Source organism: Oncorhynchus keta, chromosome 18 (genome assembly GCF_023373465.1).
Source record: "Oncorhynchus keta strain PuntledgeMale-10-30-2019 chromosome 18, Oket_V2, whole genome shotgun sequence".
In the NCBI taxonomy this organism is placed as follows: domain Eukaryota; kingdom Metazoa; phylum Chordata; class Actinopteri; order Salmoniformes; family Salmonidae; genus Oncorhynchus; species Oncorhynchus keta.
Window position 1 is genome coordinate 40,886,571 of NC_068438.1, and position 25,000 is coordinate 40,911,570.

Sequence of the window (25,000 nt, forward strand, 5' to 3'; positions counted from 1 at the left end):
TCGTGTCTCACAGTCTCTGGAATAGTTCTCCATCTGGCTCGTGTCTCAGAGTCTCTGGAATGGTATCCCCATCTGGCTCGTGTCTCACAGTCTCTGGAATGGTTCCCCATCTGGCTCGTGTCTCACAGTCTCTGGAATAGTTCCCCATCTGGCTCGTGTCTCACAGTCTCTGGAATAGTTTTCCATCTGGCTCGTGTCTCACAGTCTCTGGAATGGTTTCCCATCTGGCTCGTGTCTCACAGTCTCTGGAATAGTTCCCCATCTGGCTCGTGTCTCACAGTCTCTGGAATGGTTCCCCATCTGGCTCGTGTCTCAGAGTCTCAGGAATAGTTCCCCTTCTGGCTCGTGTCTCAGGAATAGTTCCCCATCTGGCTCGTGTCTCAGGAATGGTTCCCCATCTGGCTCGTGTCTCAGAGACTCTGGAATAGTTCACCATCTGGCTCGTGTCTCAGGAATAGTTCCCCATCTGGCTCGTGTCTCAGAGTCTCTGGAATAGTTCACCATCTGGCTCGTGTCTCAGGAATAGGTCCCCATCTGGCTCGTGTCTCAGAGTCTCTTGAATGGTTCCCCATCTGGCTCGTGTCTCAGAAATAGTTCCCCATCTGGCTCGTGTCTCAGGAATAGTTCCCCATCTGGCTCGTGTCTCAGAAATAGTTCCCCATCTGGCTCATGTCTCAGGAATAGTTCCCCATCTGGCTCGTGTCTCAGTCTCAGGAATAGTTTCCCATCTGGCTCGTGTCTCAGGAATAGTTCCCCCTCTGGCTCGTGTCTCAGAGTCTCAGGAATAGTTTCCCATATGGCTTGTGTCTCAGAAATAGTTCCCCATATGGTTTGTGTCTCAGGAATAGTTCCCCCTCTGATCACTATGACTAGGATATAGCGTTCCAGGTCTGAAATAGTTCCCCCTCTAGCTCGTGTCGCAGTTTCTCCTTCAATTACAATGTTCCTGAGCCCTGCGTCCAGAGAACTGGGCCCAGGTCGAATTGAGACTTGGGATTGAAGTGGGAATTTCCTTGGCAGGGATATTCTTGGCTGACATTGGAATGGGGACCGCAGTGGCACGGGCCGCCTGGATGTGTTCCCAACTGCTCCATTTCCTGTATGTACGGCAGGACAGACGGACGGCTTCATAACTGCCCAGCCACACCGCTGTATCCTACCAACACACACAGGCCAAAATGTTTTTAAGTCAGGGCATTAAACGTTTCCAAGGTGTGTAGGAGAGTCAAAGTAAGATCCACAACTTACAAAGAATATACCTGACCCATTAACTATTACCATAGATCATGTATGACTTTGTACAGTGTGTGTGTGTGTGTGTGTTCCCAGTGAATACAGTGTAATGTGTGTAGTTTAGGTTGGTTTCCTCCTCTTGTCCCAAATCCTCAGAGGTGAGAGGCTGCAGTAAGCTTCCTGTTGCTTTTGGAGTAACCACAGTTACAGTCACTATCAGCTGGGACATTTAAGAGCTTGATTGTGGTGTCTCCTCTTTTCTGTCTGTCTGTCTGTAGAGGCATGCTGGGTGACATTCCTTTCACTCCTTCTCCTCCTCCCTATCCACTGTTCTTAACCTCTCCCTTTCCTCCTTATCCACTGTTCTTAACCTCTTCCTTTCTCCTTATCTACTGTTCTTAACCTCTTCCTTTCACTCCTTATCCACTGTTCTTAACCTCTCCTTTCCCTCCTTATTTACTGTTCTTAACCTCTTCCTTTCACTCCTTATCCACTGTTCTTAACCTCTTCCTTTCACTCCTTATCCACTGTTCTTAACCTCTTCCTTTCACTCATTATATCCACTGTTCTTAACCTCTTCCTTTCACTCCTTATCCACTGTTCTTAACCTCTCCTTTCTACTCCTTATCTACTGTTCTTAACCTCTTCCTTTCACTCCTTATCTACTGTTCTTAACCTCTTCCTTTCACTCCTTATCTACTGTTCTTAACCTCTCCCTTTTCCTTATCTACTGTTCTTAACCTCTCCCTTTCACTCCTTATCTACTGTTCTTAACCTCTTCCTTTCACTCCTTATCCACTGTTCTTAACCTCTTCCTTTCACTCCTTATCTACTGTTCTTAACCTCTTCCTTTCACTCCTTATCTACTGTTCTTAACCTCTTCCTTTCACTCCTTATCTACTGTTCTTTACCTCTTCCTTTCACTCCTTATCCACTGTTCTTAACCTCTTCCTTTCACTCCTTATCCACTGTTCTTAACCTCTTCCTTTTCCTTATCTACTGTTCTTAACCTCTTCCTTTCACTCCTTATCTACTGTTCTTAACCTCTTCCTTTCACTCCTTATCCACTGTTCTTAACCTCTTCCTTTCACTCCTTATCCACTGTTCTTAACCTCTTCCTTTCACTCCTTATCTACTGTTCTTAACCTCTTCCTTTCACTCCTTATCTACTGTTCTTTACCTCTTCCTTTCACTCCTTATCTACTGTTCTTTACCTCTTCCTTTCACTCCTTATCCACTGTTCTTAACCTCTTCCTTTCACTCCTTATCCACTGTTCTTAACCTCTTCCTTTCACTCCTTATCCACTGTTCTTAACCTCTTCCTTTCACTCCTTATCCACTGTTCTTAACCTCTTCCTTTCACTCTTATCCACTGTTCTTAACCTCTTCCTTTCACTCCTTATCCACTGTTCTTAACCTCTTCCTTTCCTCCTTATCTACTGTTCTTAACCTCTTCCTTTCACTCCTTATCTACTGTTCTTTACCTCTTCCTTTCACTCCTTATCTACTGTTCTTTACCTCTTCCTTTCACTCCTTATCCACTGTTCTTAACCTCTTCCTTTCACTCCTTATCTACTGTTCTTAACCTCTCCCTTTCACTCCTTATCCACTGTTCTTAACCTCTCCCTTTCACTCCTTATCCACTGTTCTTAACCTCTTCCTTTCACTCCTTATCCACTGTTCTTAACCTCTCCCTTTCACTCCTTATCCACTGTTCTTAACCTCTTCCTTTCACTCCTTATCTACTGTTCTTAACCTCTTCCTTTCACTCCTTATCCACTGTTCGTAACCTCTTCCTTTCACTCCTTATCCACTGTTCGTAACCTCTTCCTTTCACTCCTTATCTACTGTTCTTAACCTCTTCCTTTCACTCCTTATCTACTGTTCTTAACCTCTTCCTTTCACTCCTTATCTACTGTTCTTAACCTCTTCCTTTCACTCCTTATCCACTGTTCTTAACCTCTTCCTTTCACTCCTTATCCACTGTTCTTAACCTCTCCCTTTCACTCCTTATCTACTGTTCTTAACCTCTTCCTTTCACTCCTTATCCACTGTTCTTAACCTCTCCCTTTCACTCCTTATCCACTGTTCTTAACCTCTTCCTTTCACTCCTTATCCACTGTTCTTAACCTCTTCCTTTCCTCCTTATCTACTGTTCTTAACCTCTTCCTTTCACTCCTTATCTACTGTTCTTTACCTCTTCCTTTCACTCCTTATCTACTGTTCTTTACCTCTTCCTTTCACTCCTTATCCACTGTTCTTAACCTCTTCCTTTCACTCCTTATCCACTGTTCTTAACCTCTTCCTTTCACTCCTTATCCACTGTTCTTAACCTCTTCCTTTCACTCCTTATCCACTGTTCTTAACCTCTTCCTTTCACTCCTTATCCACTGTTCTTAACCTCTTCCTTTCACTCCTTATCCACTGTTCTTAACCTCTTCCTTTCACTCCTTATCTACTGTTCTTAACCTCTTCCTTTCACTCCTTATCTACTGTTCTTTACCTCTTCCTTTCACTCCTTATCTACTGTTCTTTACCTCTTCCTTTCACTCCTTATCCACTGTTCTTAACCTCTTCCTTTCACTCCTTATCCACTGTTCTTAACCTCTTCCTTTCACTCCTTATCCACTGTTCTTAACCTCTTCCTTTCACTCCTTATCCACTGTTCTTAACCTCTCCCTTTCACTCCTTATCCACTGTTCTTAACCTCTTCCTTTCACTCCTTATCCACTGTTCTTAACCTCTTCCTTTCACTCCTTATCTACTGTTCTTAACCTCTTCCTTTCACTCCTTATCCACTGTTCTTAACCTCTTCCTTTCACTCCTTATCCACTGTTCTTAACCTCTTCCTTTCACTCCTTATCTACTGTTCTTAACCTCTTCCTTTCACTCCTTATCTACTGTTCTTAACCTCTTCCTTTCACTCCTTATCCACTGTTCTTAACCTCTTCCTTTCACTCCTTATCTACTGTTCTTAACCTCTCCCTTTCACTCCTTATCCACTGTTCTTAACCTCTTCCTTTCACTCCTTATCTACTGTTCTTAACCTCTTCCTTTCACTCCTTATCTACTGTTCTTAACCTCTTCCTTTCACTCCTTATCCACTGTTCTTAACCTCTCCCTTTCACTCCTTATCCACTGTTCTTAACCTCTTCCTTTCACTCCTTATCTACTGTTCTTAACCTCTTCCTTTCACTCCTTATCTACTGTTCTTAACCTCTTCCTTTCACTCCTTATCTACTGTTCTTAACCTCTTCCTTTCACTCCTATATACTGTTCTTAACCTCTCCTTTCACTCCTTATCCACTGTTCTTAACCTCTTCCTTTCACTCCTTATCCACTGTTCTTAACCTCTTCCTTTCACTCCTTATCTACTGTTCTTAACCTCCTCCTTTCACTCCTTATCTACTGTTCTTAACCTCTTCCTTTCACTCCTTATCCACTGTTCTTAACCTCTCCCTTTCACTCCTTATCCACTGTTCTTAACCTCTTCCTTTCACTCCTTATCTACTGTTCTTAACCTCTTCCTTTCACTCCTTCTCCTCCTCCATATCCACTGTTCTTAACCTCTCCCTTTCACTCCTTATCCACTGTTCTTAACCTCTTCCTTTCACTCCTTATCTACTGTTCTTAACCTCTCCCTTTCACTCCTTATCCACTGTTCTTAACCTCTTCCTTTCACTCCTTATCCACTGTTCTTAACCTCTCCCTTTCACTCCTTATCTACTGTTCTTAACCTCTTCCTTTCACTCCTGATCTACTGTTCTTAACCTCTTCCTTTCACTCCTTATCCACTGTTCTTAACCTCTCCTTTCACTCCTTATCCACTGTTCTTAACCTCTTCCTTTCACTCCTTATCTACTGTTCTTAACCTCTTCCTTTCACTCCTTATCTACTGTTCTTAACCTCTCCTTTCACTCCTTATCCACTGTTCTTAACCTCTCCCTTTCACTCCTTATCCACTGTTCTTAACCTCTTCCTTTCACTCCTTATCCACTGTTCTTAACCTCTCCCTTTCACTCCTTATCCACTGTTCTTAACCTCTTCCTTTCACTCCTTATCCACTGTTCTTAACCTCTCCCTTTCACTCCTTATCCACTGTTCTTAACCTCTTCCTTTCACTCCTTATATACTGTTCTTAACCTCTTCCTTTCACTCCTTATCCACTGTTCTTAACCTCTCCCTTTCCTCCTTATCCACTGTTCTTAACCTCTTCCTTTCACTCCTTATCCACTGTTCTTAACCTCTCCCTTTCACTCCTTATCCACTGTTCTTAACCTCTTCCTTTCACTCCTTATCTACTGTTCTTAACCTCTTCCTTTCACTCCTTCTCCTCCTCCATATCCACTGTTCTTAACCTCTCCCTTTCGCTCCTTATCCACTGTTCTTAACCTCTTCCTTTCACTCCTTATCTACTGTTCTTAACCTCTTCCTTTCACTCCTTATCCACTGTTCTTAACCTCTTCCTTTCACTCCTTATCTACTGTTCTTAACCTCTTCCTTTCCTCCTTCTCCTCCTCCATATCCACTGTTCTTAACCTCTTCCTTTGGCTCCTTATCCACTGTTCTTAACCTCTTCCTTTCACTCCTTATCTACTGTTCTTAACCTCTCCTTTCACTCCTTATCCACTGTTCTTAACCTCTTCCTTTCACTCCTTATCTACTGTTCTTAACCTCTTCCTTTCACTCCTTATCCACTGTTCTTAACCTCTTCCTTTCACTCCTTATCTACTGTTCTTAACCTCTTCCTTTCACTCCTTATCTACTGTTCTTAACCTCTCCCTTTCACTCCTTATCTACTGTTCTTAACCTCTTCCTTTCACTCCTTATCCACTGTTCTTAACCTCTTCCTTTCACTCCTTATCCACTGTTCTTAACCTCTTCCTTTCACTCCTTATCCACTGTTCTTAACCTCTTCCTTTCACTCCTTATCTACTGTTCTTAACCTCTCCCTTTCACTCCTTATCTACTGTTCTTAACCTCTTCCTTTCACTCCTTATCTACTGTTCTTAACCTCTCCCTTTCACTCCTTATCTACTGTTCTTAACCTCTTCATTTCACTCCTTATCTACTGTTCTTAAACTCTTCCTTTCACTCCTTATCCACTGTTCGTAACCTCTCCCTTTCACTCCTTATCTACTGTTCTTAACCTCTTCCTTTCACTCCTTATCTACTGTTCTTAACCTCTTCCTTTCACTCCTTATCTACTGTTCTTAACCTCTTCCTTTCACTCCTTATCCACTGTTCTTAACCTCTTCCTTTCACTCCTTATCTACTGTTCTTAACCTCTTCCTTTCACTCCTTATCTACTGTTCTTAACCTCTTCCTTTCACTCCTTATCTACTGTTCTTAACCTCTTCCTTTCACTCCTTATCTACTGTTCTTAACCTCTCCCTTTCACTCCTTATCCACTGTTCTTAACCTCTCCCTTTCACTCCTTATCTACTGTTCTTAACCTCTTCCTTTCACTCCTTCTCCTCCTCCATATCCACTGTTCTTAACCTCTCCTTTCGCTCCTTATCCACTGTTCTTAACCTCTTCCTTTCACTCCTTATCTACTGTTCTTAACCTCTCCTTTCACTCCTTATCCACTGTTCTTAACCTCTTCCTTTCACTCCTTATCTACTGTTCTTAACCTCTTCCTTTCACTCCTTCTCCTCCTCCATATCCACTGTTCTTAACCTCTTCCTTTCGCTCCTTATCCACTGTTCTTAACCTCTTCCTTTCACTCCTTATCTACTGTTCTTAACCTCTCCCTTTCACTCCTTATCCACTGTTCTTAACCTCTTCCTTTCACTCCTTATCCACTGTTCTTAACCTCTCCTTTCACTCCTTATCTACTGTTCTTAACCTCTTCCTTTCACTCCTTATCTACTGTTCTTAACCTCTTCCTTTCACTCCTTATCTACTGTTCTTAACCTCTCCCTTTCACTCCTTATCTACTGTTCTTAACCTCTTCCTTTCACTCCTTATCCACTGTTCTTAACCTCTTCCTTTCACTCCTTATCCACTGTTCTTAACCTCTTCCTTTCCTCCTTATCCACTGTTCTTAACCTCTCCCTTTCACTCCTTATCTACTGTTCTTAACCTCTTCCTTTCACTCCTTATCTACTGTTCTTAACCTCTTCCTTTCACTCCTTATCTACTGTTCTTAACCTCTCCCTTTCACTCCTTATCTACTGTTCTTAACCTCTCCCTTTCACTCCTTATCTACTGTTCTTAACCTCTCCCTTTCACTCCTTATCCACTGTTCTTAACCTCTTCCTTTCACTCTTATCTACTGTTCTTAACCTCTTCCTTTCACTCCTTATCTACTGTTTCTTAACCTCTTCCTTTCACTCCTTATCTACTGTTCTTTACCTCTTCCTTTCACTCCTTATCCACTGTTCTTAACCTCTTCCTTTCACTCCTTATCCACTGTTCTTAACCTCTTCCTTTCACTCCTTATCTACTGTTCTTAACCTCTTCCTTTCACTCCTTATCTACTGTTCTTAACCTCTTCCTTTCACTCCTTATCCACTGTTCTTAACCTCTTCCTTTCACTCCTTATCCACTGTTCTTAACCTCTTCCTTTCACTCCTTATCTACTGTTCTTAACCTCTTCCTTTCACTCCTTATCTACTGTTCTTTACCTCTTCCTTTCACTCCTTATCTACTGTTCTTTACCTCTTCCTTTCACTCCTTATCCACTGTTCTTAACCTCTTCCTTTCACTCCTTATCCACTGTTCTTAACCTCTTCCTTTCACTCCTTATCTACTGTTCTTTACCTCTTCCTTTCACTCCTTATCCACTGTTCTTAACCTCTTCCTTTCACTCCTTATCCACTGTTCTTAACCTCTTCCTTTCACTCCTTATCCACTGTTCTTAACCTCTTCCTTTCCTCCTTATCCACTGTTCTTAACCTCTTCCTTTCACTCCTTCTCCTCCTCCATATCCACTGTTCTTAACCTCTTCCTTTCACTCCTTCTCCTCCTCCATATCCACTGTTCTTAACCTCTCCCTTTCACTCCTTATCCACTGTTCTTAACCTCTTCCTTTCACTCCTTATCTACTGTTCTTAACCTCTCCCTTTCACTCCTTATCCACTGTTCTTAACCTCTTCCTTTCACTCCTTATCCACTGTTCTTAACCTCTCCTTTCACTCCTTATCTACTGTTCTTAACCTCTTCCTTTCACTCCTGATCTACTGTTCTTAACCTCTTCCTTTCACTCCTTATCCACTGTTCTTAACCTCTTCCTTTCACTCCTTATCCACTGTTCTTAACCTCTTCCTTTCACTCCTTATCTACTGTTCTTAACCTCTTCCTTTCACTCCTTATCTACTGTTCTTAACCTCTCCCTTTCACTCCTTATCCACTGTTCTTAACCTCTCCCTTTCACTCCTTATCCACTGTTCTTAACCTCTTCCTTTCACTCCTTATCCACTGTTCTTAACCTCTCCCTTTCACTCCTTATCCACTGTTCTTAACCTCTTCCTTTCACTCCTTATCTACTGTTCTTAAACTCTTCCTTTCACTCCTTATCCACTGTTCTTAACCTCTTCCTTTCACTCCTTATATACTGTTCTTAACCTCTTCCTTTCACTCCTTATCCACTGTTCTTAACCTCTCCCTTTCACTCCTTATCCACTGTTCTTAACCTCTTCCTTTCCTCCTTATCCACTGTTCTTAACCTCTCCCTTTCACTCCTTATCCACTGTTCTTAACCTCTTCCTTTCACTCCTTATCTACTGTTCTTAACCTCTTCCTTTCACTCCTTCTCCTCCTCCATATCCACTGTTCTTAACCTCTCCTTTCGCTCCTTATCCACTGTTCTTAACCTCTTCCTTTCACTCCTTATCTACTGTTCTTAACCTCTCCCTTTCACTCCTTATCCACTGTTCTTAACCTCTTCCTTTCACTCCTTATCTACTGTTCTTAACCTCTTCCTTTCACTCCTTTTCCTCCTCCATATCCACTGTTCTTAACCTCTCCCTTTCGCTCCTTATCCACTGTTCTTAACCTCTTCCTTTCACTCCTTATCTACTGTTCTTAACCTCTCCCTTTCACTCCTTATCCACTGTTCTTAACCTCTTCCTTTCACTCCTTATCTACTGTTCTTAACCTCTCCCTTTCACTCCTTATCTACTGTTCTTAACCTCTTCCTTTCACTCCTTATCTACTGTTCTTAACCTCTTCCTTTCACTCCTTATCTACTGTTCTTAACCTCTCCCTTTCACTCCTTATCTACTGTTCTTAACCTCTTCCTTTCACTCCTTATCCACTGTTCTTAACCTCTTCCTTTCACTCCTTATCCACTGTTCTTAACCTCTTCCTTTCACTCCTTATCTACTGTTCTTAACCTCTTCCTTTCACTCCTTATCTACTGTTCTTAACCTCTTCCTTTCACTCCTTATCTACTGTTCTTAACCTCTCCCTTTCACTCCTTATCTACTGTTCTTAACCTCTTCCTTTCACTCCTTATCTACTGTTCTTAACCTCTCCCTTTCACTCCTTATCCACTGTTCTTAACCTCTTCCTTTCACTCCTTATCCACTGTTCTTAACCTCTCCCTTTCACTCCTTATCTACTGTTCTTAACCTCTTCATTTCACTCCTGATCTACTGTTCTTAACCTCTTCCTTTCACTCCTTATCCACTGTTCGTAACCTCTCCCTTTCACTCCTTATCTACTGTTCTTAACCTCTTCCTTTCACTCCTTATCTACTGTTCTTAACCTCTTCCTTTCACTCCGTATCTACTGTTCTTAACCTCTTCCTTTCACTCCTTATCCACTGTTCTTAACCTCTCCCTTTCACTCCTTATCCACTGTTCTTAACCTCTTCCTTTCACTCCTTATCCACTGTTCTTAACCTCTCCCTTTCACTCCTTATCCACTGTTCTTAACCTCTTCCTTTCACTCCTTATCCACTGTTCTTAACCTCTCCCTTTCACTCCTTATCCACTGTTCTTAACCTCTTCCTTTCACTCCTTATCTACTGTTCTTAACCTCTTCCTTTCACTCCTTATCCACTGTTCTTAACCTCTCCCTTTCACTCCTTATCCACTGTTCTTAACCTCTTCCTTTCACTCCTTATCCACTGTTCTTAACCTCTCCCTTTCACTCTTATCCACTGTTCTTAACCTCTTCCTTTCACTCCTTATCTACTGTTCTTAACCTCTTCCTTTCACTCCTTCTCCTCCTCCATATCCACTGTTCTTAACCTCTCCCTTTCGCTCCTTATCCACTGTTCTTAACCTCTTCCTTTCACTCCTTATCTACTGTTCTTAACCTCTCCCTTTCACTCCTTATCCACTGTTCTTAACCTCTTCCTTTCACTCCTTATCTACTGTTCTTAACCTCTTCCTTTCACTCCTTCTCCTCCTCCATATCCACTGTTCTTAACCTCTCCTTTCGCTCCTTATCCACTGTTCTTAACCTCTTCCTTTCCTCCTTATCTACTGTTCTTAACCTCTCCCTTTTCTCCTTATCCACTGTTCTTAACCTCTTCCTTTCACTCCTTATCCACTGTTCTTAACCTCTTCCTTTCACTCCTTATCTACTGTTCTTAACCTCTTCCTTTCACTCCTTATCTACTGTTCTTAACCTCTTCCTTTCACTCCTTATCTACTGTTCTTAACCTCTCCCTTTCACTCCTTATCTACTGTTCTTAACCTCTTCCTTTCACTCCTTATCCACTGTTCTTAACCTCTTCCTTTCACTCCTTATCCACTGTTCTTAACCTCTTCCTTTCACTCCTTATCTACTGTTCTTAACCTCTTCCTTTCACTCCTTATCTACTGTTCTTAACCTCTTCCTTTCACTCCTTATCCACTGTTCTTAACCTCTCCCTTTCACTCCTTATCTACTGTTCTTAACCTCTTCCTTTCACTCCTGATCTACTGTTCTTAACCTCTTCCTTTCCTCCTTATCCACTGTTCTTAACCTCTCCCTTTCACTCCTTATCCACTGTTCTTAACCTCTTCCTTTCACTCCTTATCTACTGTTCTTAACCTCTTCCTTTCACTCCTTATCCACTGTTCTTAACCTCTTCCTTTCACTCCTTATATACTGTTCTTAACCTCTCCCTTTCACTCCTTATCCACTGTTCTTAACCTCTTCCTTTCACTCCTTATCCACTGTTCTTAACCTCTTCCTTTCACTCCTTATCTACTGTTCTTAACCTCTTCCTTTCACTCCTTATCTACTGTTCTTAACCTCTTCCTTTCACTCCTTATCCACTGTTCTTAACCTCTCCTTTCACTCCTTATCCACTGTTCTTAACCTCTTCCTTTCACTCCTTATCTACTGTTCTTAACCTCTTCCTTTCACTCCTTCTCCTCCTCCATATCCACTGTTCTTAACCTCTCCCTTTCACTCCTTATCCACTGTTCTTAACCTCTTCCTTTCACTCCTTATCTACTGTTCTTAACCTCTCCCTTTCACTCCTTATCCACTGTTCTTAACCTCTTCCTTTCACTCCTTATCCACTGTTCTTAACCTCTCCCTTTCACTCCTTATCTACTGTTCTTAACCTCTTCCTTTCACTCCTGATCTACTGTTCTTAACCTCTTCCTTTCACTCCTTATCCACTGTTCTTAACCTCTCCCTTTCACTCCTTATCCACTGTTCTTAACCTCTTCCTTTCACTCCTTATCTACTGTTCTTAACCTCTTCCTTTCACTCCTTATCAACTGTTCTTAACCTCTCCCTTTCACTCCTTATCTACTGTTCTTAACCTCTTCCTTTCACTCCTGATCTACTGTTCTTAACCTCTTCCTTTCACTCCTTATCCACTGTTCTTAACCTCTCCCTTTCACTCCTTATCCACTGTTCTTAACCTCTTCCTTTCACTCCTTATCTACTGTTCTTAACCCCTTCCTTTCACTCCTTATCCACTGTTCTTAACCTCTTCCTTTCACTCCTTATATACTGTTCTTAACCTCTCCCTTTCACTCCTTATCCACTGTTCTTAACCTCTTCCTTTCACTCCTTATCCACTGTTCTTAACCTCTTCCTTTCACTCCTTATCTACTGTTCTTAACCTCTTCCTTTCACTCCTTATCTACTGTTCTTAACCTCTTCCTTTCACTCCTTATCCACTGTTCTTAACCTCTCCTTTCACTCCTTATCCACTGTTCTTAACCTCTTCCTTTCACTCTTATCTACTGTTCTTAACCTCTTCCTTTCACTCCTTCTCCTCCTCCATATCCACTGTTCTTAACCTCTCCCTTTCACTCCTTATCCACTGTTCTTAACCTCTTCCTTTCACTCCTTATCTACTGTTCTTAACCTCTCCCTTTCACTCCTTATCCACTGTTCTTAACCTCTTCCTTTCACTCCTTATCCACTGTTCTTAACCTCTCCCTTTCACTCCTTATCTACTGTTCTTAACCTCTTCCTTTCACTCCTTATCTACTGTTCTTAACCTCTTCCTTTCACTCCTTATCCACTGTTCGTAACCTCTTCCTTTCACTCCTTATCCACTGTTCTTAACCTCTCCCTTTCACTCCTTATCTACTGTTCTTAACCTCTTCCTTTCACTCCTTATCCACTGTTCTTAACCTCTCCCTTTCACTCCTTATCTACTGTTCTTAACCTCTTCCTTTCACTCCTTATCCACTGTTCTTAACCTCTTCCTTTCACTCCTTATCCACTGTTCTTAACCTCTTCCTTTCACTCCTTATCCACTGTTCTTAACCTCTCCCTTTCCTCCTTATCCACTGTTCTTAACCTCTTCCTTTCACTCCTTATATACTGTTCTTAACCTCTTCCTTTCACTCCTTATCCACTGTTCTTAACCTCTCCCTTTCACTCCTTATCCACTGTTCTTAACCTCTTCCTTTCACTCCTTATCCACTGTTCTTAACCTCTCCCTTTCACTCCTTATCCACTGTTCTTAACCTCTCCCTTTCACTCCTTATCTACTGTTCTTAACCTCTTCCTTTCACTCCTGATCTACTGTTCTTAACCTCTTCCTTTCACTCCTTATCCACTGTTCTTAACCTCTCCCTTTCACTCCTTATCCACTGTTCTTAACCTCTTCCTTTCACTCCTTATCTACTGTTCTTAACCTCTTCCTTTCACTCCTTATATACTGTTCTTAACCTCTTCCTTTCACTCCTTATCCACTGTTCTTAACCTCTCCTTTCACTCCTTATCCACTGTTCTTAACCTCTTCCTTTCACTCCTTATCCACTGTTCTTAACCTCTCCTTTCACTCCTTATCCACTGTTCTTAACCTCTTCCTTTCACTCCTTATCAACTGTTCTTAACCTCTCCCTTTCACTCCTTATCTACTGTTCTTAACCTCTTCCTTTCACTCCTGATCTACTGTTCTTAACCTCTTCCTTTCACTCCTTATCCACTGTTCTTAACCTCTCCCTTTCACTCCTTATCCACTGTTCTTAACCTCTTCCTTTCACTCCTTATCTACTGTTCTTAACCTCTTCCTTTCACTCCTTATCCACTGTTCTTAACCTCTTCCTTTCACTCCATATATACTGTTCTTAACCTCTCCCTTTCACTCCTTATCCACTGTTCTTAACCTCTTCCTTTCACTCCTTATCCACTGTTCTTAACCTCTTCCTTTCACTCCTTATCTACTGTTCTTAACCTCTTCCTTTCACTCCTTATCTACTGTTCTTAACCTCTTCCTTTCACTCCTTATCCACTGTTCTTAACCTCTCCTTTCACTCCTTATCCACTGTTCTTAACCTCTTCCTTTCACTCCTTATCTACTGTTCTTAACCTCTTCCTTTCACTCCTTCTCCTCCTCCATATCCACTGTTCTTAACCTCTCCCTTTCACTCCTTATCCACTGTTCTTAACCTCTTCCTTTCACTCCTTATCTACTGTTCTTAACCTCTCCCTTTCACTCCTTATCCACTGTTCTTAACCTCTTCCTTTCACTCCTTATCCACTGTTCTTAACCTCTCCCTTTCACTCCTTATCTACTGTTCTTAACCTCTTCCTTTCACTCCTGATCTACTGTTCTTAACCTCTTCCTTTCACTCCTTATCCACTGTTCTTAACCTCTCCCTTTCACTCCTTATCCACTGTTCTTAACCTCTTCCTTTCACTCCATATCTACTGTTCTTAACCTCTTCCTTTCACTCCTTATCTACTGTTCTTAACCTCTCCCTTTCACTCCTTATCCACTGTTCTTAACCTCTCCTTTCACTCCTTATCCACTGTTCTTAACCTCTTCCTTTCACTCCTTATCCACTGTTCTTAACCTCTCCCTTTCACTCCTTATCCACTGTTCTTAACCTCTTCCTTTCACTCCTTATCCACTGTTCTTAACCTCTCCCTTTCACTCCTTATCCACTGTTCTTAACCTCTTCCTTTCACTCCTTATATACTGTTCTTAACCTCTTCCTTTCACTCCTTATCCACTGTTCTTAACCTCTCCCTTTCACTCCTTATCCACTGTTCTTAACCTCTTCCTTTCACTCCTTATCCACTGTTCTTAACCTCTCCCTTTCACTCCTTATCCACTGTTCTTAACCTCTTCCTTTCACTCCTTATCTACTGTTCTTAACCTCTTCCTTTCACTCCTTCTCCTCCTCCATATCCACTGTTCTTAACCTCTCCCTTTCGCTCCTTATCCACTGTTCTTAACCTCTTCCTTTCACTCCTTATCTACTGTTCTTAACCTCTCCCTTTCACTCCTTATCCACTGTTCTTAACCTCTTCCTTTCACTCCTTATCTACTGTTCTTAACCTCTTCCTTTCACTCCTTCTCCTCCTCCATATCCACTGTTCTTAACCTCTCCCTTTCGCTCCTTATCCACTGTTCTTAACCTCTTCCTTTCACTCCTTATCTACTGTTCTTAACCTCTCCCTTTCACTCCTTATCCACTGTTCTTAACCTCTTCCTTTCACTCCTTATCCACTGTTCTTAACCTCTCCCTTTCACTCCTTATCTACTGTTCTTAACCTCTTCCTTTCACTCCTTATCTACTGTTCTTAACCTCTTCCTTTCACTCCTTATCTACTGTTCTTAACCTCTCCTTTCACTCCTTATCTACTGTTCTTAACCTCTCCCTTTCACTCCTTATCCACTGTTCTTAACCTCTTCCTTTCACTCCTTATCCACTGTTCTTAACCTCTTCCTTTCACTCCTTATCTACTGTTCTTAACCTCTTCCTTTCACTCCTTATCTACTGTTCTTAACCTCTTCCTTTCACTCCTTATCAACTGTTCTTAACCTCTCCCTTTCACTCCTTATCTACTGTTCTTAACCTCTTCCTTTCACTCCTGATCTACTGTTCTTAACCTCTTCCTTTCACTCCTTATCTACTGTTCTTAACCTCTCCCTTTCACTCCTTATCTACTGTTCTTAACCTCTTCCTTTCACTCCTTATCCACTGTTCTTAACCTCTCCCTTTCACTCCTTATCTACTGTTCTTAACCTCTTCCTTTCACTCCTTATACACTGTTCTTAACCTCTTCCTTTCACTCCTTATCTACTGTTCTTAACCTCTTCCTTTCACTCCTTATCCACTGTTCTTAACCTCTTCCTTTCACTCCTTATCTACTGTTCTTAACCTCTCCCTTTCACTCCTTATCCACTCCACTTCTTTCCCTCCTCCTTGAGACAAGACATTCACTCAAAGAAATTACAAACCAATAAGGGGATACACTCCCAAATAGACAACCCTCGTCTATATCCAGGCCGTGCCATCTCTACCAGAAGGTATTGGGGTGAACCCCTCTCATTTAGAACCCAGAGTTTCCCCTGGTCAGGTCACAAAGCCTTACACATTACATAACCAGGCCACTAGGAAGGAAGGAAGGAAGAAAGGAAGAAAGGAAGAAAGGAAGAAAGGAAGAAAGGAAGAAAGGAAGAAAGGAAGGAAGGAAGGAAGGAAGGAAGGAAGGAAGGACAGCGAGGAGTGAGTTATGAAAGACCCTCTCCTCTCCTCAGCTACAGTGGGATGGCGCCTATTTATTTAACCAAGCAGGAATTTGGCCCTTTACAATGGAACTTTCTGCCAAGAATTTGGCCTGCATGATAACATGACTCTCCTCCTCTTGGAGAAAGCTTCAGGAGCATCAGTGTGTGTGTCCATAGTACATGTGTGTGTGTGTCCATAGTACGTGTGTGTGTGTCCATAATACATGCGTGTGTGTGTTTGTCCATAGTGCACGTGTCTGTGTGTCAGAGGTGTGTGTCAGCAGGGTTAACGCTGATACAGTATGTCCTCCTCCGGGGACATCACAAACACTTTAATCACTGCTGGGCCGTTTTCCTTTTGTGGGCAATGACAGAATATAGTTTTAAGAGAAATGAAATGCATGTCTAAATTACTGGCTGGCTACAGTCTGTGGCCAGTTAAATGACATCCATAAAATGGATTCACAGTTCTGCACAGGGGCAATCCATGGTTTGCCAAAACACACACAGACAAATACAGTAGATATTACAGATAGACCTGACACACCCAGTAAGCAAGGCATTACAATGATGGAACAATTATGTCATAATTAGTAGGTCACACCTGTGGATAGTGTCAGAGACCAACCGTCAGCTCATTCCACCTTTATTTAACCAGGTAGGCCAGTTGAGAGCAAGTTCTCATTTAAAACTGCAACCTGGCCAAGATAAAGCAAAGCAGTGTGACACAAACAACAACACAGAGTTACACATGGAGTAAACAACAACAGAGTTACACATGGAATAAACAACAACAACAGAGTTACACATGGAATAAACAACAACAACATTTACACATGGAATAAACAACAACACAGAGTTACACATGGAATAAACAACAACAGAGTTACACATGGAGTAAACAACAGAGTTACACATGGAATAAACAACAACAGTTACACATGGAATAAACAACAACACAGAGTTACACATGGAATAAACAACAACAGAGTTACACATGGAATAAACAACAACAGAGTTACACATGGAATAAACAACAACAGAGTTACACATGGAATAAACAAAAACACAGAGTTACACATGGAATAAACAACAACACAGAGTTACACATGGAATAAACAACAACAGAGTTACACATGGAATAAACAACAACAGAGTTACACATGGAATAAACAACAACAGAGTTACACATGGAATAAACAACAACAACATTTACACATGGAATAAACAACAACACAGAGTTACACATGGAATAAACAACAACAGAGTTACACATGGAGTAAACAACAGAGTTACACATGGAATAAACAACAACACAGAGTTACACATGGAATAAACAACAACACAGAGTTACACATGGAATAAACAACAACACAGAGTTACACATGGAATAAACAACAACACAGAGTTACACATGTAATAAACAACAACACAGAGTTACACATGGAATAAACAAACAAAATGTCTATATACAGTGTGTGCAAATTGTGTAAGGAGGGAAGGCAATAAATAGGCCATAGTAGCGAAGTAATTACAATATAGCAAATTAACACCGGAGTGACAGATGTGCAGATGATGAATGTGCAAGTAGAAATACTGCTGTGCAAAAGAGCAAAAAAGTAAATAAAAACAATATGGGGATGAGTTCGGTAGTTGGATGGGCTTTTTACAGATGGGCTGTGTACAGCTGCAGCGATCGGTAAGCTGACTGTGTGTGTTTCCTAACTGACTGTGTGTATTGGTTCTGACTTCTCTGAAAAGTTGCATATCGCGGGGACTATTCGATGCTAGTGCAGTCCGCCACAGGATGCTATTCACTGCTGGAAAACACTGCTGACAAAAACGCATCAAAAACTAAATCAACGAAAGCTATTTATTGTTGATACAACATTGAATTGTTCTCTCTGCAACTGCTTTGGGCTGGTGTCAATGGCCCAGATAGTGCCTTGTACCAAATCCCACTTAAAAAACTCTTTGGGATGACGGGATTGATTTCACAACAGCCAGTGAAAGTGCAGGGCGCCAAATTCAAACAACAGAAATCTCATAATTAAAATTCCTCAAACATTTCACACCATTTTAAAGATACACTTCTTGTTAATCCCATCACAGTGTCTGATTTCAAATAGGCTTTACGACGAAAGCACCACAAACGATTGTTAGGTCAGAGCCAAGTCACAGAAAAACACAAACATTTTTCCAGCGAGGAGTCACAAAAATCATCACCTTCGATGATCTTCATCAGATGACACTCATAGGGCTTCATGTTACACAATACATGTATGTTTTGTTCGATAAAGTTCATATTTATATAAAAACATCTCAGTTTACATTGGCGCGTTATGTTCAGTAGTTCCAAAAACATCTGGTTATTTTACAGTCCGTAGAAACATGTCAAACCTCAGATTTCCCACTTCCTGGTTGGATTTTTTCTCAGGTTTTTGCCTGCCATATGAGTTTTGTTATACTCACAGACATCATTCAAACAGTTTTAGAAACTTCAGAGTGTTTCCTATCCAAATATAATAATAATATGCATATCTTAGCTTCTGAGAATGAGTAGCGTGCAGTTTACTCTGGGCACCTTATTCATCCAACTCAATACTGCCCCCAGCCATAAGAAGTTAAGTGAAGATGTTGATAGTGTGGCTCTATAGACATCTACGGTATCAAAGTTATGTCAGATGGCTATAGTAGTACCAAATATGTTGGAGTCACAGGCATGTCATTCAAGTTCAGTCTTACCTAAACCTATGAATGATCGATATACACTGAACAAAAATGGAAATGCAACAATTTCAAAGATTTTTCCTAAGTTACAGTTCATATAAGGAAATCTGTCAATTGAAATGAATTCTTTTGGCCGGAATCTATGGATTTCACATGACTGGGGACACAGATATGCATCTGTAGGTCACAGATACGTATCTTAAAAATAAAGATAGGGATGTGGATCCGAAAACCAGTCAGTATCTGGTGTGAAGACTATTTGCCTCATGCAGTGCAACACATCTCCTTCGCATAGAGTTGGTCAGGCTGTTGATTGTGGCCTGTGGAATGTTGTCCCACTCCTCTTCAATGGCTGTGCGAGGTTGCTGGATATCGGCGGGAACTGGAACACACTGTCTTGTCATACACGTCGATCCAGAGCATCCCAAACAGACACAATGGGTGACATGGCTGAAGAGTATGGAGGCCATGGAAGAACTGGGACATTTTCAGCTTCCAGGAATTGTGTACAGATCCTTGCGACATGGGGCCGTGCATTATCATGCTGAAACATGGAGGTGATGGTGGTGGATGAATGGCATGACAATGGGCCTCAGGATCTCATCACGGTGTCTCTGTACCATCGATAAAATGCAATTGTGTTTGTTGTCTGTAGGTTATGCTTGCCCATACCATAACCCCACCACCAAGGGAACATAAATTCTCTGGCAACAGCTCTGGTGGACATTCCTGCAGTCAGCATGCCAATTGCACGCTACCTCAAAACTTGAGACAAGTGTGACATTATGTTGTGAGACAAAACTGCACATTTTAGAGTGGACTTTCATTGTCCCCAGCACAAGGTGCACCTGTGTAATGGTCATGCTGTTTAATCAGTTTCTTGATATGCCACACCTGTCAGGTGGATGGATTATCTTGGCAAAAGAGCAATACTCACTAACTGGGATGTAAACAAATTCCTGCACAGAATTTGAGAGAAATAAGCTTTTTGTGGGTATGGAACATTTCTGGGATCTTTTATTACACACACACACACACACACACACACACACACACACACACACACACACACACACACACACACACACACACACACACACACACACACACACACACGCACACACACACACACACACACACACACACATACATATAGACATATATATACACACACACACATATACATACATATAGACATATATATACACACACACACACACACACATATACATACATATAGACATATACACACACACACACACACACACACACACACACACACACACACACACACACACACACACACACACACACAGTACCAGTTAAAAGTTTGGACACACCTACTCATTGCTGGGTTTTCTTTATTTTTACTATTTTCTACATTATAGAATAATAGTGAGACATCAAAACTATGAAATAACACATATGGAATCATGTAGTAACCAAACAAGTATTAAACAAATCAAAATATATTTGAGATTCTTCAAAGTAGACACCCTTTGCCTTGATGACAGCTTTGCACTCTTGGCATTCTCTCAACCAGTTTAATGAGGATTGCTTTTCCAACAGACTTGAAGGAGTTCCCACATATGCTGAGCACTTGTTGGCTGCGTTTCCTTCACTTTGCAGTCCAACTCATTCCAAACCATCTCAATTGGGTTGAGGTTGGGTGATTGTGGAGGCCAGGTCATCTGATGCAGCACTCCATCACTCTCCTTCTTGGTCAAATAGCTCTTACACAGCCTGGAGGTGTGTTTTTGGTCATTGTCCTGTTGAAAAACAAATGATAGTCCCACTAAGCGCAAACCAGATAGGATGGAGTATCGCTGCAAAATGCTGTGGTATCCATGTTGGTAAAGTGTGCCTTGAATTCTAAATAAATCACTGACAGTGTCACCAGCAAAGCACCCCCATACCATTACACTTCCTCCTCCATGCTTCACGGTGGGAACCACACAAAGACATGGCGGTTGTAACCAAAAATCGCACATTTGCACTCATCAGACCAAAGGACAGATTTCCACCTGTCTAATGTCAATTGCTTGTGTTTCTTGGCAAAAGCGAGTCTCTTCTTATTGGTGTCCTTTAGTAGTGGTTTCTTTGCAGCAATTCGACCATAAAGGCCTGATTCACACAGTCTCCTCTGAACAGTTGATGTTGAGATGTGTCTGTTACTTAATCTTTGTGAAGCATTTATTTGGGCTGCAATCTAAGGTGCAGTTAACGCTAATGAACTTATCCTCTGCAGCAAAGAACTCCGGGACTTCCTTTCCCGTGGCGGTCCTCACGAGAGACAGTTTCATCATAGAGCTTGATGGTTTTCGCGACTGCACTTGAAGAAACTTTCAAAGTCCTGAAATATTCCATATCGACTGACCTTCATGTCTTAAAGTAATGATGGACTGTCGTTTCTCTTTGTTTATTTGAGCTGTTCTTGCCATAATATGGACTTGGTCTTTTACCAAACAGGGCTATCTTCTGTATACCCCCCTACCTTGTCACAACACAACTGATTCGCTCAAACGCATTAAGAAGGAAATAAAGGCACACCTGTTAATTTAAATGCATTCCAGGTGACTACCTCGTGAAGCTGGTTGAGAGAACACCAAGAGTGTGCAAAGCTATCATCAAGGCAAAGGGTGGCTGGCTACTTTGAAGAATCAAATAGTCTATCCACTGTGGTCATCACTAGTTACCACAGCCACAAAGTAATAAACCCCGCCTATTTCTATAATTTCTCTTCTTAAAATGTCATTTTAAACCAAACCTTAACCACACTGCTAACTTTATGCCTAACCCTGACCTTAAACCAAATTAAACTATTTAAGATATAGTCAATTATGACCGAGTGGCAGTTGTCATTAGCGGAACCCCTGAAGGTTCCATGATTAATTAGCTACAGTGAAGTCATCACGCACACTTAGTTACAATGTAACGGATCACATCTCACGTAAAACGTTTCCCTCACAGACTATCCGGATACTTTAGAAGCGAGTTGAAAAAAATTGACAGAAGAACCTCTAAGTTTTGACAACTTTTTAACAATGAACGTCTATGTTTATTGTGCCCTAATAACAGGTTATACCATTTCCATGATGTATTATGGATATAGCCCGGCATTGGCTACTGCTCAAGTTCATCTCGGCTATATGCGACACATGAGTCATAAAGACATGGCATCATGCGCTGTCCATATTTCCACTCGCCATGAGACATTGTAGCATTGCTGACGAGGGAACAGCATTGCCTTCTGTGGCTTGGGAGATGCATCTCTCTAAATTCGCAAATTACTTTCATTTTACTATCCCACAGACTCAGACAGAGCAACACAATACACATACACCACCAGAATGTTACAATAGCCTATCCTGAACATGGACTTCAAAACAAAAGTATGACATTAGGATAAACTTGAACACAAGCATTAACTCGTGGTGACATCGTTTCTGTGAATACAACCAAACAAAGTGGGACATATACTTCCCATCCTTATAGATCTCCAAAAGTATAGGCTATTAACAAAATAGGGTTGCATGCTATAGCAAGACATTAAAACACCACAACTCCGATTCAATTTAATCCGAAGTGAAACATCTTCATTGTAAGAACCAGCTCTAAAGTACAAATCTAGCTATACCTTATAGAACCTTATAAAACGTTCAAAAAGCTATCTAACCAATAGCAGAAGAGACAAGACAAAACGAGGCTTTAACATGAAACAAGCAAAATCATAAACTAAAAGTTTATACACTTACCAGATTGGTGGTTAAATAGGGGGAAGTCAGTGGTGTGGGACGATCATTGTCAGATATTCGCGTACGCTGTATATATATATACGCTGTATATAAGGGATATTTTAGAAACATACAGATAAAATGCCGGTAGGAAGCAGGCCTACACCTCGCGAGTTCTCTGATACAGAAATGTAAATACGGTAATGTCGCTTGGTGAGTTCACAGGCAGCTACGTCACCGGCTGAAACCCGTGTGGCGCGCGCGGGCCCCCTTATTTCCCCCTCCTCTTTTCTCTCCGCGCGCCTCCTCTGCTGCTGAACTCATCACGAGTCAATGCGGGGAATCCACGCGCACCGGGACGGCAACGGCGATGAGTTAACGGGACCGGGAGCCATCTGTCGGGATTCATCCGCCTCGCCTCTTAGGAACCTGCTCGTGCATCACCAGGGCGTCAAAAGCTTTGCTATGATGACAGAGGCAGGCGTACATAGTTTATACACACCTGACCACCTAACTTTACTAACCTCACTGGCTTGGCCTATAGGCTGCTTGTACTAGACTACTAAATGACTCGATAAAAGATAAAGAATGTCTTTGCCATGACTTATGCAAAATCAACACAACGTTGAAAATGTATGACAGAATCAAGACTGCATGTATTTTAAAGGGGCAGCCTATGCAAAAAGAATGCTCTACATGACACTGGGGCTTATATAAATCAAAGTGCCTGTAATGACATCATCATCAAAGTAGAGGGTTTAGATAATGGTTACTTAAAAGGATGGGATACAAATTCACTGTCCTCATTCTCTTTCCCTCCATGAGATTCAATTCACTCCCTCAACCTGCAGATGCAGCATTTAGAGAAATAGCTCTGTCTGAACTGTTCCTCTGGTCTGTCTGTCTGAACTGTTCCACTGGTCTGTCTGTCTGTCTGAACTGTTCCACTGGTCTGTCTGTCTGAACTGTTCCACTGGTCTGTCTGTCTGAACTGTTCCTCTGGTCTGTCTGTCTGAACTGTTCCTCTGGTCTGTCTGTGTGTCTAAACTGTTCCACTGGTCTGTCTGTCTGTCTAAACTGTTCCACTGGTCTGTCTGAACTGTTCCACTGGTCTGTCTGAACTGTTCCACTGGTCTGTCTGTCTGAACTGTTCCACTGGTCTGTCTGTCTGAACTGTTCCACTGGTCTGTCTGTCTGAACTGTTCCACTGGTCTGTCTGTCTAAACTGTTCCACTGGTCTGTCTGTCTAAACTGTTCCACTGGTCTGTCTGTCTGAACTGTTCCACTGGTCTGTCTGTCTGAACTGTTCCACTGGTCTGTCTGTCTGAACTGTTCCACTGGTCTGTCTGTCTGTCTGAACTGTTCCACTGGTCTGTCTGTCTGAACTGTTCCACTGGTCTGTCTGTCTGTCTGAACTGTTCCACTGGTCTGTCTGTCTGAACTGTTCCACTGGTCTGTCTGTCTGTCTGAACTGTTCCACTGGTCTGTCTGTCTGAACTGTTCCACTGGTCTGTCTGAACTGTTCCACTGGTCTGTCTGTCTGTCTAAACTGTTCCACTGGTCGGTCTGTCTGTCTGAACTGTTCCACTGGTCTGTCTGTCTGTCTAAACTGTTCCACTGGTCTGTCTGAACTGTTCCACTGGTCTGTCTGAACTGTTCCACTGGTCTGTCTGTCTGTCTAAACTGTTCCACTGGTCTGTCTGAACTGTTCCACTGGTCTGTCTGACCTGTTCCACTGGTCTGTCTGTCTGTCTAAACTGTTCCACTGGTCTGTCTGAACTGTTCCACTGGTCTGTCTGTCTGTCTGAACTGTTCCACTGGTCTGTCTGTCTGTCTGAACTGTTCCACTGGTCTGTCTGAACTGTTCCACTGGTCTGTCTGTCTGAACTGTTCCACTGGTCTGTCTGAACTGTTCCACTGGTCTGTCTGTCCACTGTTCCACTGGTCTGTCTGTCTGAACTGTTCCACTGGTTCCACTGGTCTGTCTGAACTGTTCCACTGAACTGTTCCACTGGTCTGTCTGAACTGTTCCACTGGTCTGTCTGTCTGAACTGTTCCACTGGTCTGTCTGTCTGAACTGTTCCACTGGTCTGTTCCACTGGTCTGTCTGAACTGTTCCACTGGTCTGTCTGAACTGTTCCACTGGTCTGTCTGTCTGAACTGTTCCACTGAACTGTTCCACTGGTCTGTCTGTCTGTCTGAACTGTTCCACTGGGTCTGTCTGAACTGTTCCACTGGTCTGTCTGTCTGAACTGTTCCACTGGTCTGTCTGTGAACTGTTCCACTGGTCTGTCTGTCTGAACTGTTCCACTGGTCTGTCTGTCTGAACTGTTCCACTGGTCTGTCTGTCTGAACTGTTCCACTGGTCTGTCTGTCTGAACTGTTCCACTGGTCTGTCTGTCTGAACTGTTCCACTGGTCTG

The 25,000-nt window shown here is 42.1% G+C and overlaps 1 long non-coding RNA gene across 1 annotated transcript; it reads right to left on the reverse strand.

The window, feature by feature from the left end:
* Positions 1 to 1,890: 1,890 nt before the first annotated feature.
* On the reverse strand, positions 1,891 to 16,861 carry LOC127908804 (uncharacterized). Its single transcript, XR_008068511.1, has 25 exons — positions 15,698 to 16,861; positions 15,494 to 15,561; positions 15,256 to 15,357; positions 14,417 to 14,586; positions 13,761 to 13,862; positions 13,455 to 13,692; positions 12,947 to 13,184; positions 11,782 to 12,053; positions 11,159 to 11,430; positions 10,786 to 11,057; positions 9,202 to 9,813; positions 8,907 to 9,020; positions 8,432 to 8,669; positions 7,560 to 8,069; positions 7,288 to 7,355; positions 7,085 to 7,220; positions 6,418 to 6,689; positions 5,874 to 6,213; positions 5,444 to 5,693; positions 5,173 to 5,376; positions 4,653 to 5,038; positions 3,431 to 4,314; positions 2,278 to 2,583; positions 1,975 to 2,212; positions 1,891 to 1,943 (listed from the first exon to the last, which is right to left on the reverse strand). It is a non-coding gene; the product is annotated as an uncharacterized LOC127908804 (long non-coding RNA).
* Between the last annotated feature and the right edge of the window lie 8,139 nt (positions 16,862 to 25,000).